We start from the raw sequence: 21,539 nt of genomic DNA on the forward strand, positions 1-21,539 counted from the left end.
ATAGGAAAAAATTACTTTCATCTAAGATGATAGTTTTCCTCTAGCTCTTTCAGCCAATGCCTATCCAATATATTCTCTCTAAATGAGCATAAATTTTTTTAAAATGTCCCTCTGATTATATTTTATAGCAGAGATCTACATTCAGTGCTTTAAAGATCATAGATCCTGCATAAATATTAAGATGGAAATAAGTCCCTTTTAAAATGTTCATAAGTCATTGGCTCGATTGATGCTTTTACTGCCTCATAATCATAATATAAAAATACTGGTAACATTATTTACTAGAAATCGTCACACAAATGCAACAACAAACTCATCCAAAAACCTATCCGATACATTCATTAGACAAAAACATCAACCATAAATATTATTCACAACTAAGAGAAGAGGAGAATTTTCCCCAGCATCAGGGCATGGCCTTCTGAGCTAGCAGACTGTGAAATGAACCCCAGCTTTCTAATTCTACCTTGGGAAAGTTATGTGGTGTCTGTGTCTTGACTTTATCAATTCGAAGGGAATAAAACCCCTTACCTCACAGGGTTTCTGTCATGACTGACATAACAATCAAAAACCCCTATGACAGTGCCTGGCACATAGCATGTCTGCTATAGACATGACACCCTTTCACAATATGACACCGATTCATAACTGGGTCTCCATTGTGTGACTCACTGCCACCCAAAGCTCAGTCCACTTGATACAAAGACAGGCAAAGACCCGGTCACTGAAAGACAGGATGGTTCTTTAAGAGGTAGGCATTTGGCTGAGATGAAATCAGAGACTTGTATTTTTCAAATGATAAGTCCACCACTACTTGATTCATCCACTAAGTGCTTCCAATGAGTGGTTACTTTTAAAATGCATCTTTGATAAAGCTGCTTTCTTTAAGCAAAATTTCATTACAGAATAGGGAAACAAGCTTTGACCTGCATAGAGGAAACTGCACCAACCATCGGAACGGGACAGTCATGTCCAGGGTTGCACAGATGTAAGATGGAGTTCTCCTACCTCAGTGATGATGACTGAACACAGACATCTGGGAGACGTTGGGCCTTTAGGTGTAAAATGACAGCAGGAGGAAGAACAGGAATCTGAACATTTGTCACACATACCAGGTGACAAATCAGTACCAAAGAAAACTCAGAGGAACTTCATTTAACTGAATGCATGTGTTGAAAGATGAAAAATTAGCATTTTCTTTAACATTAAATTGCATTAAAAACAGGATTTTTGTAATTTTTCCATCATCTATCATTTTTCATTCAGTTGGCAAGGTATCAAAAGGCAATAAAGGGGAAAAGTACTTCCAGATGGTTGGTCTAAGCAAATTGGGTGGAATTTCCCTTTAAACAAAATGGAAAATATATGTACTAAAAGACCTGCTGAACACCTATCAAATCAAAATGACTACTGTCTGCATCATTATAATTCTATTCACTGGTTTATGGCCTCACTCTGTTTCAAAAGTTCCCCAAATTCACATAATGTTGTGCGGTATTAGACTTGCCATCAGATCTCTGATTTAGTTCAAATATACAGGCTGTGAAATCTTCCATTGTTAGACAACTTCCTTCCTTGAAATACAGTTGAAAGTTGAGCAGCAAAAATAATTTTTAAAAAAAGTCTTAAATTACACTCTTTCAAAGGCAGCTTTAACTTGCACTCACTCAGCTCAACAAATTCTGTAGGTTTAAAGGATAAGACCAAAAAGTATTCATTTCACTCTACATCTTGATAGTTTCGAGAGTGGTCAGAAAAAAAAAAAAGAGGAAAATGAAATTATGGCAGTAGGTCATAAGATCATAAATTAACTCTCAAAGCTCTTGTCTTAGAAAAATGTAGCCTTAATTTCTTCAACCTTCAGTGGGGGGGTTGGATTTTATTTATTCCACTCTTTCATTTTACTAGTAAAAATCTATGACTACATAAATGAGAAGAAAAAGCATTGAAAACTGGAACCGTGGGAGGTTAGAGAGGACACTTACCAGCAATTAAATTCTGGTGGCGGGGAGCCTCCCACAGCCTCTAGGGAAGGGAGAGCAGAAGTCACTGCTGGGTCCTGCCTCACTTCCACCCCAGGTACCTCGTCCATGTACTGATGGAAGCTATTGGCATAAGGTCCAGAATACGAACAAAGATAACATGCAAACTGCGGCGCATCACATCTAAGACCTCGCCATCACCAATAGCTCAAAACCGAGGATGCTCTGACTCCCTCTGCCTGGGAACATTTGGCAATGCCTGAAGACATTTTGGTTGGAGCACAATGCTAGTGAGGAAAGACTTGGAAATGCTGACAAATACTTAAAATGTCCAGGAAGCTCCACAAGAAGAAATTATCCAACCCCCAATGTCAATAGTGCTGATGATGAGGAACTGTGCTTCAGAGTTGCAATTTAAGTAGTATTATGCCCTGTAAGGAGGAAAGGAATTGGTAAAACCAATTAGCAGAAGTAATGATCAGACCCGCTCCCATGATCCCAATGAAAGCCTGGCCATTTGTCCACAATTCCTCCCTCCCAACAGGAATGTTCTTTATCATCGGGGTGTGATAACTGTCTGCCATAGAACTATTCATAAATACTGAGGGTACACTAAGCTGTAGGCTCCCTACCAGTGAAACTTTTCTCAGTTACTAAAATAGGAAGCCTGGTACAGTCATTGGACAACTTTCTAATTTTCTCTGATAACCCATACAGATTCTCTTTATTCTGCCACATGAAAAATGAGAGGTCATTTATAGCAAGCATTCAACTCCCTGCTGTATTATTTTAAGATGCTACTGCTTTGACATTTTACCCATAAGAAGTTTCACTAGAATAAATAAAACCAGTTGAACACAATTCACAGACAATTGTTTTTCAGAGTATTTTTTAACATTATCATTTGCAACTTCTAATTAAATATGCTACCCCACTGCCTTGAACATGCAGAATATATTTACCATTTCTACTTATGTGCATCATCTGCTTTGCTAAAACATTTTTTTTAATTTCTGACACAAACCTACAATTATTTAAGCCTTAAATAGGATGCTAGTTTGTGCATTTTTTTCTTCAATGCCCCATATTATTTGATCCTAGTTATTCTTCAGCACTGCCTATAACTTGCAAGGTAGGAACTGACTCTTACTTCTTTTAGTTTCAAAGGGGACAAAACTGATAATGAAGGCTTAATATACCTGACTCCATAACTGCACTCTTATCTCAAGACATTTCCTTCACTTCTCTACCATATCTGTATTATCATGGATCCTGAGATCCGAGCATCCCTTGCCTATCAGCCATTCTGACTGATAACTTCACTTTAATCTTTATTAAATCCCTCCTGCCTTAGCGTAGACCGCTGTAACAAATTACTATAGCCCAGGTGGCTTAATCAACAAACATTTATTTTCACATTTCTGTAGGCTTGGAAGTCAAAGGTGCTAGTAGATTTGATGTCTGGGGAGAGCTGGCGGAGAGGGGAGGGGAGGAGAGGAGAGGAGGGGAGATACTTCTCACACGTCTCTCCCTTTCAGGAGAGATTCACCCTCATGACCTCATCGCTTCCCAAAAGTCCCACTTCCTAACCCCATCACATTGGGGGGTTAGAAATTCAACACAGAAAGTTTAGCGGTCCAAGCAATCAGTCTATAACATCTCTGATGTGCAGGAAGGAGCAAATTAAGGGCACAAACTCCATTTTCCATGGACTCATTAGCAGCAGCATTTGGTTTTAGCATATAGTTATCAGAGCCCTTCCATGATCGCAATCAATTTGCCATTTGCTCACAACTCCTGCCACACAACAGGAGTGTTCTTTATCCTTGGGAGGTGACAACTGCCTTCTGCAGATGCAGATACTTAGGGTACACTAAAACATCAGCTCCTTAAGAATGGGAGCTCTGATACCTATGCATTTATACACCAAAGTCATAAACGTGCAGTACATAAGCTTCTGATATTGATGAGGACAAGTAATGGGGTAGAAAGTGCCAGACACCTGTGAGTGCCAAGAGGGGCTCAGGTGAGTAACAAGCATCTTAGCTATTTAGGACAAAGTGAAGGTCAACTAGAACATGTCGTGGCCAGGCGACATGCCTCCCTTAGGAAGAAAGGGCAGAGGCACAGGATGGGTGATGCCAAATCATTCCACAGTCACACTCAGTGAAGAAGAAGTGCATTTCTGAGCTGACGATTAACGGGGCCAAGGTGATGACAGTCTGGAGGCAGACTCCCTAGCTAGCGGCCCTGTCTCCTGAGTACCTGGGCAACCTCTTCTGATGCTGGTAGGGTCCTGAGGGCAGGGATACAAGAGGAGGTTCCTTCTCCTTCCTGGGGCCTGCATGCATGCACAAGGGCATGGTACACTGAAATGCATATCAATGACACACCAGTGACTTCTGTTTATTCTTCAAGGAGCATTTCATTTTCCTCCTGAATCAGGGCATGAGAAGAAATGGAAAAGCTCCTCTAAGTCAACCCACAACTAGCAAAAACAAATCAAGTTCTCAGAAAGGCTAATTAAGAACAACTTCTCTTTCCAATGTGCATCCCAAAGCCCTATTAGAACACTGGCTTCGGGATGCACTCCTGCAGGGCCATAGGCCACCATATTGGTTCTGGATGCTGTTCAAATAGCCGGAAGGCGTCTCATCCCCAGCCCAGCCTCCACTTCTCCTGGGTGCTGTGGGCAGGTCCACATGCACATGTGACACTCCATCCTGAACCACGGGTAATGCACTGGAGCTCTTCAAACAATGGGTCAGAGAGTCATTTCCGACACTCATGGAAACCCCATCTTTGTCACTGACTCCTGTGAGGTCACCATGCAAGTTATTTAAGTTTCTCCCCCGACCGCCAAGCCAGCTTCCTCCTTTTAAGCAATAGCAGCAGCTTTGCTAACACAGTGGTACTGAGGGGCTGTATTAGCTGCAATCTTTCTGTTTAGACAACATCTCTTGAATAAAAAGTTAGGCACTTACCATTATAATTTACCTTAATTATAGTATCTGTCTCTACCCATAATACACACAAGAATTATGGTATTTGCACACATAGAAAAGGAAAGGAAAACAGGGGAAGCATTTTTTGACATGCCCAGGGTTACTCATGGGCTGGAGAGAAGGAGAAATGTTTAATATCTTACATCACATACCTAAGGGCAGATTTAGGATTTCTAATCTACTCCTGGCAAATGTTTATTTCTAAAACCGGAACATCTGAAAGGAGAATGAATGGTATCAGAAGACAGTCACAAAGAACCCCTGACATGAAGTTGGGGGCTGGGGAAGAGCTGATACTCCTAGGAGTTACTTTTGCCCTTTAAAGAAATGAAAAGGCTCTCTGACCATCTACTTATAACCAGAACTCTGCTATATCCAGAACAACAGGGTCAAAGTTCATGGTTCTCTGATGACCATATCTTCATACTTTTGCCAGCTCAATACCCACAGCAGGGCCATTTCTTAGGAGCAGCTTCTCCTCCTACCCACATAAGCGCTGTTACCATTCTAGTGGGCCCCCCTCTAGTTCCTTCTCCATGTCCATGGGATCACGTACAAACATGTGTATACAGACTCGGGGGACAAGGGTCTTTCTGCTTTATAAAATGGATCTATTTTTCTCACTGAATAGTATGGAAATCTCTCCACAGTAGCCAGGTATGAATTGATCTTTAAATGCCTGCATCATATTTTAGGCATTTTCATATTCTAATTGATACATAATCTATAAGATATTGATACACATTTTCAACATGCAAGGTAGTTTTTCGAGTGTTGTGGAGGAGGGAGACAGTGAAAACAATGCCACTATAAACACCTAATACACATACCATATATGTATGTGTGTTTTTGTTTTAATAATTTATATGCCCAGAAGTGGTACTACTGCATGAAAGGGTTTGCATATTTTTCATAAGGATTGTTAAACTGCTTTCCCAAAATATAAACAATTCCCATGTCCATCAGGAATCCCCTTTGACCTCACTGACCCATCTGAAAGCATGGATCCACTGTCAAATCATATGATAATCACAGGAGATATGTCCTTAGGGCTCACAGACAATTTGCAAACAATTATTAAAAGCCCCATCAGTTGAGGCAAATCCCATCTTTATATTTTACTGCCCTCAGTGCACTGCACTTCATTCATTTCAAAAGAGACACCAGCACTACATGTGTTACCTGAAATCTGAACGCCACCTCCAGCAGAAAGGGGAGATCGTAAAACATTAAAATTCAGGCCGATTGTGATTTAGGGTATTTAGGGTACTGAATGTTGACTTCTGACCCTAATAGACTTGCTCCAAATGGCATTGATGAGAGGTGATTCTCAATCTCTAGAATTAACACAAATTTTAAAAATTTGATCTGCTATACACCTTAGCTCCCATAGTGAATAACAGTATTGTATTTTATACTTAAGCTAAGAGATCAGATCTTAGGTTAAATATTCTTACTAAAATATTAATAGTAATAATCTATATATATATATATAAGCCTAAGTGACTGAATGACCGGTTGACCAGTCGCTATGATGCACACTGACCACAGGAGCTCAGCCCAGGAACTTCCCCCTGGTGGTCAGTGAGCTCCCACAACCAAACTCCCACAGCAGGCCAACCTCCCATAGTCCCTCAGCCAGCTGACCCAGATTGGCCCTGATTGACAGCCAGGCCAAAGGACCCCACCCATGCATGGATTTGTGCATCGGGCCTCTAGTAATAATAATAAAAAGCAGAGGAAAATTTGGGTGGTATTGTATATTTTTTGGCCTTAATGGTGGCATTGATAGTTTCATAGGTATTTTCTTATTGCATGCAGAGCTATACATCAAATATGTCAGTCATATCTCAGTAAAGTGTTGTGTGTGTTTTTAATGAGGCTTTTCAGATTTTTTACAGACTAGTTTCTGTATTGGCATTTGACCAATGAAATAATCCACTAGAAAAGATTCTTATTATTTAGTTCAGTTCATCTCTTTTAACAAGTGCCTAATCACTGTGCCTTACAAATTATGGCTGAGTAGATCAGTTGGTTAGAACATTGTCCTGATATGCCAAGGTTGTGGGTTTGATCTCTGGTCAGGGCACATCCAAGAATAAACCAATAAGAAGTGGAACAACAAATTGATGTTTCTCTCTCTCTCTTTCTAAAAAAATCAATCAATTAAAATTTTTAAGAATATAAAATGGTTTTTAATTATGCATGTGCCCTTCACAAAGATCTCTCTGTGGATTCTGGATGGTCAAACCCATAACTTCTCAACATCCAGTCCCATAGCCTGGTTTACAGTAAAATGCACCTGCCCCAGGAAATCTTAAAGGCCAGTGCCAAATCTTATTTTAACTAACCACGAGAAATGTAAGTCTTTGACTTTACATTAGTAGGCCAAATGCATTTCTCTTTGATGGAAAATCAATGTTCTAAGCCACTGATAAAACTCTGGTGACATCCTGAGTTTCATAGCTTTGATTCTCCTACAAAAGGTGTTAACAATGCAAGTGGTGTTAACCGAAACCCTTGCAGGGAATCACACATTGAGTGGCTCTCCGGCTTGCACCGCTGTCTGCTGGATTGTTATTAACACTGTGTCAGAGGCTCTTCCTCAGCACATGGCAAATGTTCACAGATTCATTTAGTCAACAAGTGCGCTGACTGCTGCCAGAACCGACACTGAGAACGTGAAATACATTAGCAAAAACATTCGGCAGGCCTCTCAAATACTCAACTGTCACTGGTCCAAGGTTCCTGAAAAAGTATATAATTATAATAATTAAAAGAGCACAGAGCAGGATGAGAAAACAGTGGGGCAAATTTTAATATCATAAAGTAGCATTTTGGTAACAAGGAAAACTTGTCTTGCCCTGCCTAGTGCCTCCCAAGACTCAATTAAGAGCCTGCTTTGGAGAACAATAGAAGACTGAACTACTGAGGGGAAGAAACAAGCAAAATAAAGGCTACAAAGGGCTCCCCTCACATACTTCATTGGAAGAATCTGACCTTGTTCCTTATAATCAGAATGGCATGTTATGTTACAACCATAGGGAATTTTGCTGCTAAGATGTTGAATGAAATCTCTCAAGGGGAGGATTACCTCTGGGACTTCCTGACACTTTTAAGATCACTTCTGAAGTATCAAAGCACTGTTATATCAAGTAAAATACTATGAAGACTGCCCCAACACCCTCTTTCAACATTCCCACACCCACAGTTCTGTCTGAGGTATGCTTTTCCTCCCCACAGTCAAAAATCGCCCTCTGGTTCCAATCATTCCCAAACAGTCCAGCCTCACTTATATAAATGTCTACTATCTCCAATTGGGTGAGAAATGAAAACTGTCAACTCAAAGTTGACATGGCCCTAGAATTCTGGCTTTCCCCTCCAAAACCTGCATCTCCCCAGGACTTCTGTATCAGTATGTGGTCCATCGAGTTTTCTCCATCTCCAGCAACAACACCCTAGTCTGTGCCAACATCATGCCGTGTCCAGTCACCTGTAAAGAAATCCTGATTGACCTTCCTGCTTCCCTTCTTGCTACCCCAAAATCCATTTCCTCACTGGTAACCTTGACAACTGGAGTGACAATTTAAAAATGCAAACAGAGAGGGAGAAGATGGCGGCGATATAGGCAGACGCGTCCCAGGTCCTGTCCCGGAGCAAATGGAGAGAGCAGTTGAAACTAATAGCATCCACTCCGAATTGGCGAAATTGCTCAGCTGGTGAGACGGTTTGCAGCCGGGAAGAGCAGAACTCCCCTGGAAAGGTAAAAAAAACCAGGGTTTTGGGCAGGAAAGTTTGCCAGACCTCTGAGCCCAGAGACGGAGGACTGAGCCTAAAGGGGGCAGCCTGAAGAGCTGACCAGACCATGCAGTCCCGGTAAGAGAAGAAGCTTACAGAAACCGAGCCTTTCCCGTTTCCGCTGCCGGCGTTTGTTTGTTTGTTTTCACTGAATCCTGTTCATGGGACATTTCGGATACAGACACTCACCTGTGCTGAAGAGAGGGAGAGTGTGCGGAGGAGTGGAATCTGGGGAGAGACTGAAGAGAGAGGGGGGCCGGGAGAGGTGGCAGCGAATTGAGTGCTGAGACACCCCTGAGCCCAGGTCTGGGGCAGCCATTCTCTCCAGAGAGTGAGACTCCTCCCCCCAGCCCCCAGGCAAGGAGCACAGCCACACCCAGATTCCACCCTGTAGGAGATCAAGGATTAAAATAATCTGATCAATCCCTGGGAGTTAACAGGGTCTGGCCTATAGAGGGATTTTCAATCCCAGCAACAACACAGCGCCGGTAACTAACTATTACGCAGCCAGCTCTGGGCAGTGAACTTCCACTGGACAGAGAGGCCCTATAGCCTCAGAGGCCAACCCCAGAACACTGCCACCCAGAGGCTGACCCACAAACTGACTCTTTGCTAAACACAAAATAAGGCAGTCTGGGAAAGAAATGCGGCCTGCTTTGAAATAAGGACTGTGGTTTACAACACAGAGGAACAGTGTATCGCAGGGGAACTCAACACTCTCCTGAATACCTGGCAGGTCTAAGGCGAGCCACACTGAAGAATAGAAGAACCGAGGGACCTTCACTACTGCAAGTCTTTTTTTTTTTTTTCTTTTTTCACCTTTTAACTAAGAAACCAATTTTTTTCTTCTTCTTTTTTTCTTTTCTTTTTTTTTTCTTCTTTTTCCATCACCTCATTTTACCCTTTTAACTACTACCTTCTTATTTTTAACCAGTATTATTACTGCTACCATTTTACCATTTTTTAAAGTGCTATTTTATTTTCTCTTTATTTTATTTTGGGATTAGTGTTCTCCATTCTATTTTCATCGTTATATTATTGGTTGTTTCTAGTTTGCATTCATCTCCAGGGAGCTGTTGCTGGAATCTGTTGGGATTAATGGCGGTTCTATAGGAGTATTCTCCTCATATTAAAAGTCTCTTCCCCTCTTCCACTTCATTCTCTCTTTTCGCTCTTTTATTTTCTTTTTTTTCTTTTTTCTCCTTTTTTTTTTCTTTCTTTTTTCTTGTCTTTTGTTTTCTCACTTTTTTCCCCCCTCCTTTTTCCCAATTTCATTTTTGCACTCTTTTTTTTGGTCCCTACTTTTCTTTTCTTTTTTCTCTTTTATCTTTTTCCCTTCCATCCTCCTTATCCCCTAATTCTCTTAATTCGGGTGGTCACCTTTATTTGGGGTTATTAATATCGTGAATATATTTGTGTATACTGCCGGGTACGTGGTGCCTTGTTGTGTTGTATTTTGTGCCTTTAAATCAATGCAGCAGATCGAAGCTACAGCAACCTCCAGAGCACCACACCCTCTGCTGAGGAACAGCAGCTGTATGTGAAGCCTCGCCCCACCAGCCAGAAGAGCCACCTCAGCTGTGAACAGCACACACCAGAGGAGCTGCTGCCAACTGAAGAGCAGCTGCTACCGCAACCACCCGAAGAGCAACCACAGACCAAGGAGTCACTGCCACCAAGGGAGCAACCACTGAACGACTCAACGTCTAGATATGTCAGTGAGATCAAACATGGGTAGACAAAGAAACCCCCAAAGGAAAGAGAAGGAGGACTCTCCAGAAAAGCAGCTAAGTAATACAGAGGCATGCAACATGACAGACAAAAAATTCAGAATAAGGGTCCTAGAGTGCATAAACCGGATGGAGGAAAAAATCGACATCCTCTGCAAGAAGCAAGAAGAAACAGATGAAAAAATCGATAACATATGGAAGAAGCTAGAAGAAACAGATGAAAAAATAAACAACTTAAGTAAGACCCAAGAAGAAATGAAGAGTGATATAGCTGCAATGAAAAACTCCATTGAAAGTATCAACAGTAGACTAGGAGAAGCGGAGGACCGAATTAGTGAATTAGAAGACAAGGAAGCAAAACACAGCCAAAATGTACTGCAATTGGAGAAAAAAATTAAAACACAGGAGGAGAGCCTAAGGGAGCTTTGGGACAACATGAAACGAAACAACATACGAATAATAGGGGTACCAGAACAACAGAAGGATGAACAAGGATTAGAAAACCTATTAGAAGAAATAATATCAGAAAACTTCCCTGAGGTGGGGAAGAAAAAAGTCACACAAGCCCAGAGAGTCCCAAACAAGGTGAACCCGAAAAGACCCACACCAAGACACATCATAATTACCATGGCAAATGTTCAGGACAAAGAGAGAATCTTACAGGCTGCAAGAGAGAGACGGAAAGTTACATACAAGGGATCTCCCATTAGATTGTCAAATGATTTCTCAACAGAAACACATCAGGCCAGAAAAGAATGGACAGAAATTTACAAAGTGATGCAAAGCAAAGGACTGAATCCAAGAATACTCTATCCAGCAAGGCTATCATTCAAACTTGAAGGGGAAATAAGAAGTTTCACAGACAAAAAAAGGCTAAGGGAGTTTATCACCACCAAGCCAGCAATGCAAGGAATGCTAAAGGGACTGGTATAAAAATAATAAAAAGCTCAGAAAGAAAACAGCCACACACACAAAAACAGAAATGGCTACAAACAAGTACCTTTCAATAATAACTTTAAACGTAAACGGACTAAATGCTCCAAACAAAAGACATCGAGAGGCTGAATGGATAAAAAAACATGACCCATACATCTGCTGTCTACAAGAAACCCACCTCATTAAAAGGGACTCACACAGACTGAAAGTGAAAGGATGGAAAAATATCCTTCAGGCAAATGGAAAGGAAAAGAAAGCTGGGGTAGCAATACTTATATCGGACAAAATAGACCTCAAAGTGAAGGCCATAACAAGAGATAAGGAAGGCCACTTCATAATACTAAAGGGATCAATTCAACAAGAAGATATAACCCTGGTAAACATATATGCACCCAATGCAGGAGCACCCAAATTCATAAAAAAACTCCTGGAAGATATCAAAGGAGAGATCAACAACAATACAATTTTAGTAGGGGACTTTAATACACCACTGACGGCACTGGATAAGGCCTCTAGACAAACAATCAGCAAAGATACAGCAATCCTAAATGACTCACTAGATCAGATGGACTTAATAGACATCTTCAGAACACTTCACCCCAGTGCCACGAAATATACATTCTACTCAAGTGCTCATGACACATATTCAAAAATAGACCATATATTGGGTCACAAGCAAAGTATCCCCAAATTCAAGAAGATTGAAATCATAAAAAGCATCTTCTCAAACCACGATGGCATAATATTAGAAATAAACTACAATAAAAACAACCCAAAATACTCAAACACCTGGAAGCTGAATAGCATGCTATTAAATATTGATTGGATTACCAATGAAATCAAAGAAGAAATTCAAAACATCCTGGAAACTAATGACAATGAAAACACAACAATCCAAAACCTATGGGACACAATGAAAGCAGTCCTGAGAGGGAAGTTTATAGCTCTACAGGCCTATCTCAAAAAACAAGAAAAAATGGTAGTAAATCAGCTAACTCTACAACTCAAAGAATTAGAAAGAGAGCAACAAGAAAACCCCAGAGTGAGCAGAAGGAAGGAGATAATAAAGATTAGAGCAGAAATAAATGACATAGAGACCAAAAAAACAATACAGAAAATCAATGAAACCAAGAGCTGGTTCTTTGAAAGGATAAACAAGATTGACAAACCTCTAGCCAGACTCACCAAGAAGCAAAGAGAGAGGACCCAAATAAACAAAATCAGAAACGATAGAGGCGAAATAACAACAGACCCCACAGAAATACAAATGATTGTTAAAAAATACTATGGTCAGCTCTACTCCAACAAACTAGACAACCTGGAGGAAATGGACACATTCCTAGAAAAATACAACATTCCAAAACTCAATCAGGAAGAATCTAAAAATCTCAACAGGCCAATAACTATGGAAGAAATTGAAGCAGTCATCAAAAAGCTTCCAGCAAACAAAAGCCCAGGACCAGACGGCTTCACAGGGGAGTTTTACCAAACATTCAAGGAAGAACTAAAACCTATCCTCCTCAGACTACTACAAAAAATTCAAGAGGAAGGAACACTTCCAAGCTCATTCTATGAAGCCAGCATCACCCTAATACCAAAACCAGGTAAAGACAACACAATGAAAGAGAATTACAGGCCAATATCCCTCATGAACATAGATGCCAAAATCCTCAACAAAATCTTAGCAAATCGGATCCAGCAGTACATCAGAAAGATCATACACCATGACCAAGTAGGATTTATCCCAGGGATGCAAGGATGGTACAATATCCGCAAATCAATAAACGTGATACATCACATAAACAAATTGAAAGAAAAAAACCACATGGTCATATCAATTGATGCAGAAAAAGCATTTGACAAAATTCAACACCCATTTTTGATAAAAACTCTCAGCAAGGTGGGAGTAGATGGATCATACCTCAACATAATAAAAGCCATATATGACAGGCCCACAGCCAACATCAAACTCAATGGACAAAAACTAACACCATTTCCCCTAAGAACAGGAACAAGACAGGGATGCCCCCTCTCACCACTCCTGTTCAACATAGTACTGGAAGTGTTAGCCATTGCAATTCAGCAAGAAGAAGAAATAAAAGGCATCCAAATTGGAAAAGAGGAAGTAAAACTGTCCTTATTTGCAGATGACATGATATTATACATACAAAACCCTAGAGACTCCATCAAAAAGCTACTAGACTTAATACATGATTTTGGCAATGTAGCAGGATACAAAATTAACCCCAAGAAATCTGAGGCATTTCTATACACCTATAGTGAACTTTCAGAAAGAGAGATTATAAAAACAATCCCGTTTACCATTGCACCAAAAAAATTAAGCTACCTAGGAATAAACTTAACTAAAGAGGTAAAAGACCTCTACACAGAAAACTACAGGACGTTGAAAAAAGATATAGAGGAAGACATAAACAGATGGAAGAACATACCGTGTTCGTGGATTGGTAGAATCAACATCATTAAAATGTCCATACTACCCAAAGCAATCTATAAATTCAACGCACTTCCCATTAAAATACCAACGGCATACTTCAGAGATATAGAACGAACTCTCCAAAAATTCATCTGGAATAAAAAAAGACCCCGAATAGCTGCAGCAATCCTGAAAAAGAACAAAGTAGGTGGGATCTCAATACCAGATATCAAGTTGTATTACAAAGCCACTGTTCTCAAAACTGCCTGGTACTGGCACAAGAATAGGCATATAGATCAATGGAATAGAATAGAGAGCCCAGAAATCGGCCCGAACCAATATGCTCAATTAATATTTGACAAAGGAGGCAAGAACATTCAATGGAGCCAAGATAGTCTCTTCAATAAATGGTGTTGGGAAAATTGGACAGATATATGCAAGAAAATGAAACTAGACCACCAACTTACACCATACACAAAAATAAACTCAAAATGGATAAAGGACTTAAATGTACGACAGGAAACCATAAAAATTCTAGAAGAATCCAAAGGCAACAAAATCTCAGACATATGCCGAAGCAATTTCTTCACTGATACAGCTCCTAGGGCACTTGAAACTAAAGAGAAAATGAACAAATGGGACTACATCAAAATAAAAAGCTTCTGCACAGCAAAAGAAACCATCAACAAAACAACGAGAAAACCCACTGTGTGGGAAAACATATTTGCCAATGTCATATCTGATAAGGGCCTAATCTCCAAAATTTATAGGGAACTCATACAACTTAACAAAAGGAAGATAAACAATCCAATCAAAAAATGGGCAAAGGACCTAAATAGACACCTTTCAAAAGAAGACATTCAGAAAGCCAAGAGACATATGAAAACATGCTCAAAGTCACTAATCATCCGAGAGATGCAAATCAAAACAACAATGAGGTACCATCTCACACCTGTCAGACTGGCTATCATCAACAAATCAACAAACGACAAGTGCTGGAGAGGATGTGGAGAAAAAGGAACACTTGTGCACTGCTGGTGGGAATGCAGACTGGTGCAGCCACTATGGAAGACAGTATGGAGTTTCCTTAAAAAACTGAAAATGGAACTCCCATTTGACCCTGTGATCCCACTTCTAGGAATATATCCCAAGAAACCAGAAACACCAATCAGAAAGGATATATGCACCCCTATGTTTATAGCAGCACAATTCACCATAGCTAAGATCTGGAAACAGCCTAAGTGCCCATCAGTAGATGAATGGATTAGAAAACGGTGGTACATCTACACGATGGAATACTATGCTGCTCTAAAAAGGAAGGAACTCTTACCATTTGCAACGTCATGGATGGAACTGGAGACCATTATGCTAAGTGAAATAAGCCAGTCAATGAAGGAAAAATACCACATGATCTCACTCATTCATGGATAATAGAGACCATTATAAACTTTTGAACAATAATAGATACAGAGGCAGAGCTGCCTCAAACAGATTGTCAAACTGCAGCGGGAAGGCAGGGGAGGGTTGGGGGGCAGGAGATAGGGGGGTAAGAGATCAACTAAAGGACTTGTATGCATGCATATAAGCATAACCAATGGACATAAGACACTGGGGGATAGGGGAGGCTGGGGGACTATCTAGGGCGGGGGGATAAAATGGACACATATGTAATACCCTTTGTAATACTTTAAGCAATAAAAAAATAAAATAAAATTAAATTAAATTAAATTAAAAAAAAATAAAAAAATAAAAATAAAAATGCAAACAAATCCTGTTCCCCTAGTGCTTCTCCTAAGGCTTCCCAACACCCAGGATGAACATCCATATTTTGAGGCCTGTCTTACAAATCCCTACACAACCTAATGCTTGCCTACCACTGTGGTCTCAGTTCACATCGCTCTCCCCTTCCCCATCACACACAGGCCAATCCAAAGTTGAACCTATTCACGCTCTATCACATGACCTCTCTGAATCTCTTACCGCTTACCATTTAGCACTTACCTCTACATGCTACTTTTCTTATGTATTGTGACAAAATTATTACGTTCTGACTTTCCCAACTAAAATACACACTCCCTGGGAAGTGGGAGCCTGTCTTGTTTGCCAGTAGATTGCCAATGCCTAAAAACCTCACAAACTGTAGGTGTTCAGTAAATATTTAAAGGAAGTAGGAGCTACAGGTTATTAATCCTTGTCACATTCTTTGCAATTTTCAAGAAAAGTGGTCAGTGTGTTATGTCAATAATAGAAACACAGTTCCAAATAGGACATTAACTGGGACGCCCGCTAGTCCCTGGTGACCCCATGTACAGGAAGAGATGCTGCAGAGGCACCATTTGTTTACACAGATGCTTGTCTATGAGGAATTTTTGTTGAGATGAACCCACCAATCATGTGTTTTGGGCAAGGAAATTACACAGTGAGTGTGGGTTCCAACCCTCAGAATATCTGCTAGCTCAGTAAATAAAACCAAGACACTATTTGCAGAAACCTATAGCTGCATTATTTTGCAATAACATCTAAATAGGTGGGTTCTATTGCTTTACCATTCTTTTCAATAATATTCCACCATAGGGGCTCCCTTGGTGAGCTTTATAAAAAAGGGAGGCTGAAACACATACTGGATAATATATTATCCACTGGGCTTGGCCACCCAGTTCACCTCTGAGTCACGCTGGCAAGTTTCTTAACCTTTCCTCAGTATACGCATCTCTAAACTGGGAATAAGATTAAAACTTGCTTTATATGGTGTTGAGAAGATAAAATGATAGGAGTGAAGCAATTATACCAATGCCTGGGATGCAGGAAGTACCCAAATCATTTGAGCCTTTATTATAAAGTATTACTAGGCTACTATCAGTGGTTTATAAAATGTTTTATATTGTAAAATCTTAGAGAATCATTATTAAATTTCTATTGTCACTGCTACATGCAAGGGCATTAAAACTTCTACCAGATCTCTTTCAGATCCAAACAAGGATGACTACTGCAGGTGGAGGCAACTCAGTAAGATTTACACTCCATGCTGTCCACACTTGGGGAACTGGCCTGGGTTCAAAAAAAAAGAAGTGAATCCAAATCAATAGTCTTCACAAACCATGCAACTGTGGTTAGAAATATTAGTTGTAAGTGTATCTGACCATTGAGGATTTGCTTAAGAAAACCACAGTTGCTTTGTAAATGTTCTTCCATTAGGACAGAACTTGACGAGAAAATAAGTCAAGGTTAGAAAAACACAAAACAACATTAGACCATCATAATTTACTTTTTAATTATTGCTATTATTGTGACATTCCAAATGCTCAATTTAAGAAACTTCAAGACCTTTACACAGACTGTTTTTTTAAATTAGTTAATGTATTTACTTTTATTGTTGACAGTATTATAGGTGTCCCCCATTCCCCTCAATCCCCCCTCCAATGAGCATACAGACCCTTTTTATACTTGGGTTATAAAATAACCTTAGAAAACCATAACACAATAAATTAAATAGAAAGTTATGAAAAGAAATGTAATGTGCTCCATAGAAAATATGACAGTGGAATGATAAAGTTAGCATAAAACTATGATCAAATTGAGTTAGGAAGAAGTTAAGAATTCCAGAAGAAAAAAAAAGAGAGAAAAGCTATAGTTACTTGGGAGAAAGAATTAGACCTGCCTACTAAAAAGATGCTTGGTTCAGTGATGGTTTTTTCGAATGAGCTCTAATCTGGGAATGTGTGGTCTTGTGCATGCCTCACTGAGGATGTTCCTGCTACTTTGGCACCTATTGTATGCCCTGTGGATGCCCCCTACCTGCTGCTCACAGCCATGAACAGGTGTCAACACAACACAGGTATGTGTTCAGTGTCGGCTGAAAAGAAAAGTGGCTGAGCACTAGCCAGTTTGCCGGTGGAGAGCATCGGCCTGAGGACTGAAGGGTAATGGGTTCGATTCTGATCAAGGACACATACTTCAGTTGTCAGCTCAAGGCTCAATCCCCAGTCTTGGAGGCAACCAAACAATGTATCTCTCTCACATTGATGTTTCTCTCTATCTCTCCCCCTCCCTTACACTCTCTCTAAAAAATCAATGGAGAAAACTATCCTCAGGTGAGGATTAACAAAACCAAACCAAAAAGAAAGAAGAAAAATGGCTAACCATACTGCTCGATGAAAAACGTGTGTGTGTGTGTGTGTGTGTGAGAGAGAGAGAGAGAGAGAGAGAGAGAGAGAGAGAGAGAGAGAGGAAGAGAGAGGAGAGATTGATTGAGAGAATCTGGTGTGCATGCATGAATGCAAGCTCACATGTGCTTGTAGCACCAAGTTAGTGAAAGACTGTTTACTTTAAAGATGCTGCAAAGCTCAGATCTTCCCCTATTCAGTGGATCCTTCAGCAGCTAGCAGTTAATTTACCAGAAATTTATAATTAAGCCACAAGGCTAGACTTTAGTACACTGTTTTAGACATTTATTTCATTGATAGTAAGTCTGCCTAGTGACTGCCATGAGTCCCCATTATAATCCTATCTATATCTATAGTACACTGTTTTAGACATTTATTTCATTGATAGTAAGTCTGCCTAGTGACTGCCATGAGTCCCCATTATAATCCTATCTATATCTATATCTATATGTATGCCTATGTCTATGTCAGAATCATATATATCTATGTCTATAAACATACCTATCTATATATCTACATCTGTATATCTATATCTATTTATGTCTATATTGATATCTATGTCTAGAAATCTATATCTATTTATCTATCTATTCAATTGATGCAGAAACGTGCTCCCTGCTCCTTAAAAACACATCAATATTGAACATGTATATACCATAAAACTAATTTACAGGAAATATGACTTCAACATTCTGAGCTTGGCTCAGCTCCAAGGCCTGACAGTCATGCTGTACTCCTTGAAGATGATGCTGCCAAATTCAACTATAACACTGAGAGTAGGTCCAAATGCTCAATTTAAGAAATGTTAAATGCCAGGAAGGAGCTGACATCTGACCCTACAGTGTAGGGGAGAGGCCCAAGGTCTTGGTCTACATGACATATGATTACTCCTACCTTCCTTTTCAGGTCTCTGAACAATTCATAGACAATCAGCTCATAGAAAGAGATTGTGGAAGGATCTTACACTCTCTCTTGTTTTTGAAATACTGTGAATAATGTTCACTCATATGGAAAACAACAAAGGCTATTAAGGAAAGCCATAGAGTAAGTGGCCTCAGGTGGACAATATGGGGACAGTCTATGATAGCAAGAGCAAATCTAATTATTGAATTACTAAAAAAAAATGAAATAAACATCTTAAATCAAATGTAACTCAATCAGAAGGCTAGAGGAGCACATTTATATCTCCTATAAAGGGACAGTAAAGAAGTTATATTTCACAAAATTCCAGTTGGAACCACTTCATAAAATAACACATAAGTATAGGCACTAGTTGTGTGTCAGAGTGTGGAAAGATGAACTCAATCAAGTCAAGCACGTCACTATATGAAGAGGAAAGTCTATGTGTACACAAAAAATTCTACAAGAAATCCAACTGTAAATCACCCCTGAAGAAACATGCATGGGAGTGTGGAGACACAGACAAGGTGCAACTTAACTGGCCTGGTCATTGAGAGGGAAGAGACAAATCCATAGAGAAAGTGACATGTGAGCTGAGAATTGGTGAACAAGCAACTATTCTCCCATTGGACAATATAGGAAAAATCATGCCAAATACACTAAACTCTGATTGGGGGGTAGATGGGAATAATACTATTCCTTCCTCCAGGAGACAATCTCATTATCCTCCAGTTCTGTGTCCAAATGAGAAATAAAGTTTTGTCACTGATTTTGAAAAATCCCCCAAAGACCCATCCATCCATCAATGTTCCACAAATCCTTCCATAAAACAAATGATTATTGACAGCTTTTGGTGCCTTAGGCCTTTCTCTATGCCTGGAGATGCTACAGTGATCAAAAGAGGCAAAAATGCCTGCTGTCATGGAGACTATGTTGGGGGGAGAGCAGAAATTATACAAATAGTGATAATGGTGGGAAAAGAAATGTGGTGTCCTGAAACTAGATCGAGAAAGTGTCAAAGGAGGTGGGGGATCCACTGTACTATACCAAAGCTGCCAACTATGACTGTCAAGTGCAATGGGGACTGAGCTTCAACCACTGGATTTACCAACATGGTGGCGACTGTGACCTCACAAGGCAGTACTGACAGAAAGACTAGTAGTCAAAGTGGGTTCAAGAGAAAAAGGAAACACAGAAATTAAGGATAACAAATATAAACACGCACTGTTACGGAGTCTTTCTGCGACGAGGAGAGAAATGGGCCATAGATGGAGAGAAAATTAGGGTCAACAGGTCATCTTATTAAGATAGTGGATGTTTGCCTTCCTATTGGAAATATCCAGTATAGAAAGGAAACTAACAAATGATGATGATGTGGGGATGAAGGAGGATTGTTTAAGAATGAGATATTGGTGTCCAAGCTGGAATTGTAGCCTCAACTGAAATTAGTCAGGCTAGCCAGATGCAATGTGTAATTGGCCAACTTGGGCAGGTGCCTCATCTTCAAGCCATCACTGTAGCAAGGAGGTGGTTTGCTATGGAAGAGGAAGCATTCACAAAAGGTGTATGACTCTGAGCTGTAAGCAGGACAGTCACCACCACCGCCCAAAAAAGTCTGAGCTATGATAAATAACTTAGATACACCCACCTAATCCCTCCACATTGGAAATGTAAGATCTGTTGGCTATTCTTAGATACGGTTATATGAAAATATGGTGGCATTTATTTCCCAGAAACTCCTGACCATCTTTCCAACCTTTGCTTTTCCTGCTTCTGTTTAACCAATAGTGGTGACTATCCAAACTTTAAGCAAAAGCAAATGAAACAAAATGACTCTGATCCCTTTGTGGCCTGTGAGACTAAAAGAGACACAAACGCACACAAAAATCACAAGGAAAGCCCCAATGGATGAAGCATGAACTGCCTAGGTTGGCAGCCCTGCAGCTATAAAAGCCTCTCCAATGCTCTGATCTAAAGACATGTAGGAAAACCTCAAGTCCCCTGAAACCCCAAATCCAAACACAAGGTCATTTCTGTCCTTCAGAAAGTTCTGCCAAAAAAAGATGTTATGCACAGTTTAATCGAGGGGGCAATTTCCTCTGGTGCACACGTAAATCTTCAATTCCAAGTAATTAACCCCACACACATCGGCCCCTCTAATGGGTGTCTGACAATAAACAGACATATGTATATGCCATTTCCAGCCTGACTTCACAAAGAGAAGAAAAGAAAATGGATTCTGAACTTGCCCATACATCTGTGATTTACAAATATTTATAGTATTCATAGGGCCAACAACCTTCAGGATAATAACATACTTTGCAGACATTCACTAAAAGAAATGGGGGTTGGGGGAGCCAAAATCCCATACCAAAGAGAAAGAAGGAAGGAGAGCAATTCCTTCCTGGAATGGGAATTCCAGTGCATCCCAATGCAGATAATAGGAGCAGATGATCCTCCTGTCAGTGAACTTGGCTCATGAAAAGCGAAATGCATGTGACACCACAACTCAGATCATCTCACGGAGATTTTCCATCTGGCTGACTAGACAATAGGGCAGGAACAAGAAGTGGAGTCCATAGCTTCAGTAT

The sequence above is a fragment of the Myotis nattereri genome (genome assembly GCF_964212035.1).
Source record: "Myotis nattereri genome assembly, chromosome: 4".
NCBI classification, from domain to species: Eukaryota; Metazoa; Chordata; class Mammalia; order Chiroptera; family Vespertilionidae; genus Myotis; species Myotis nattereri.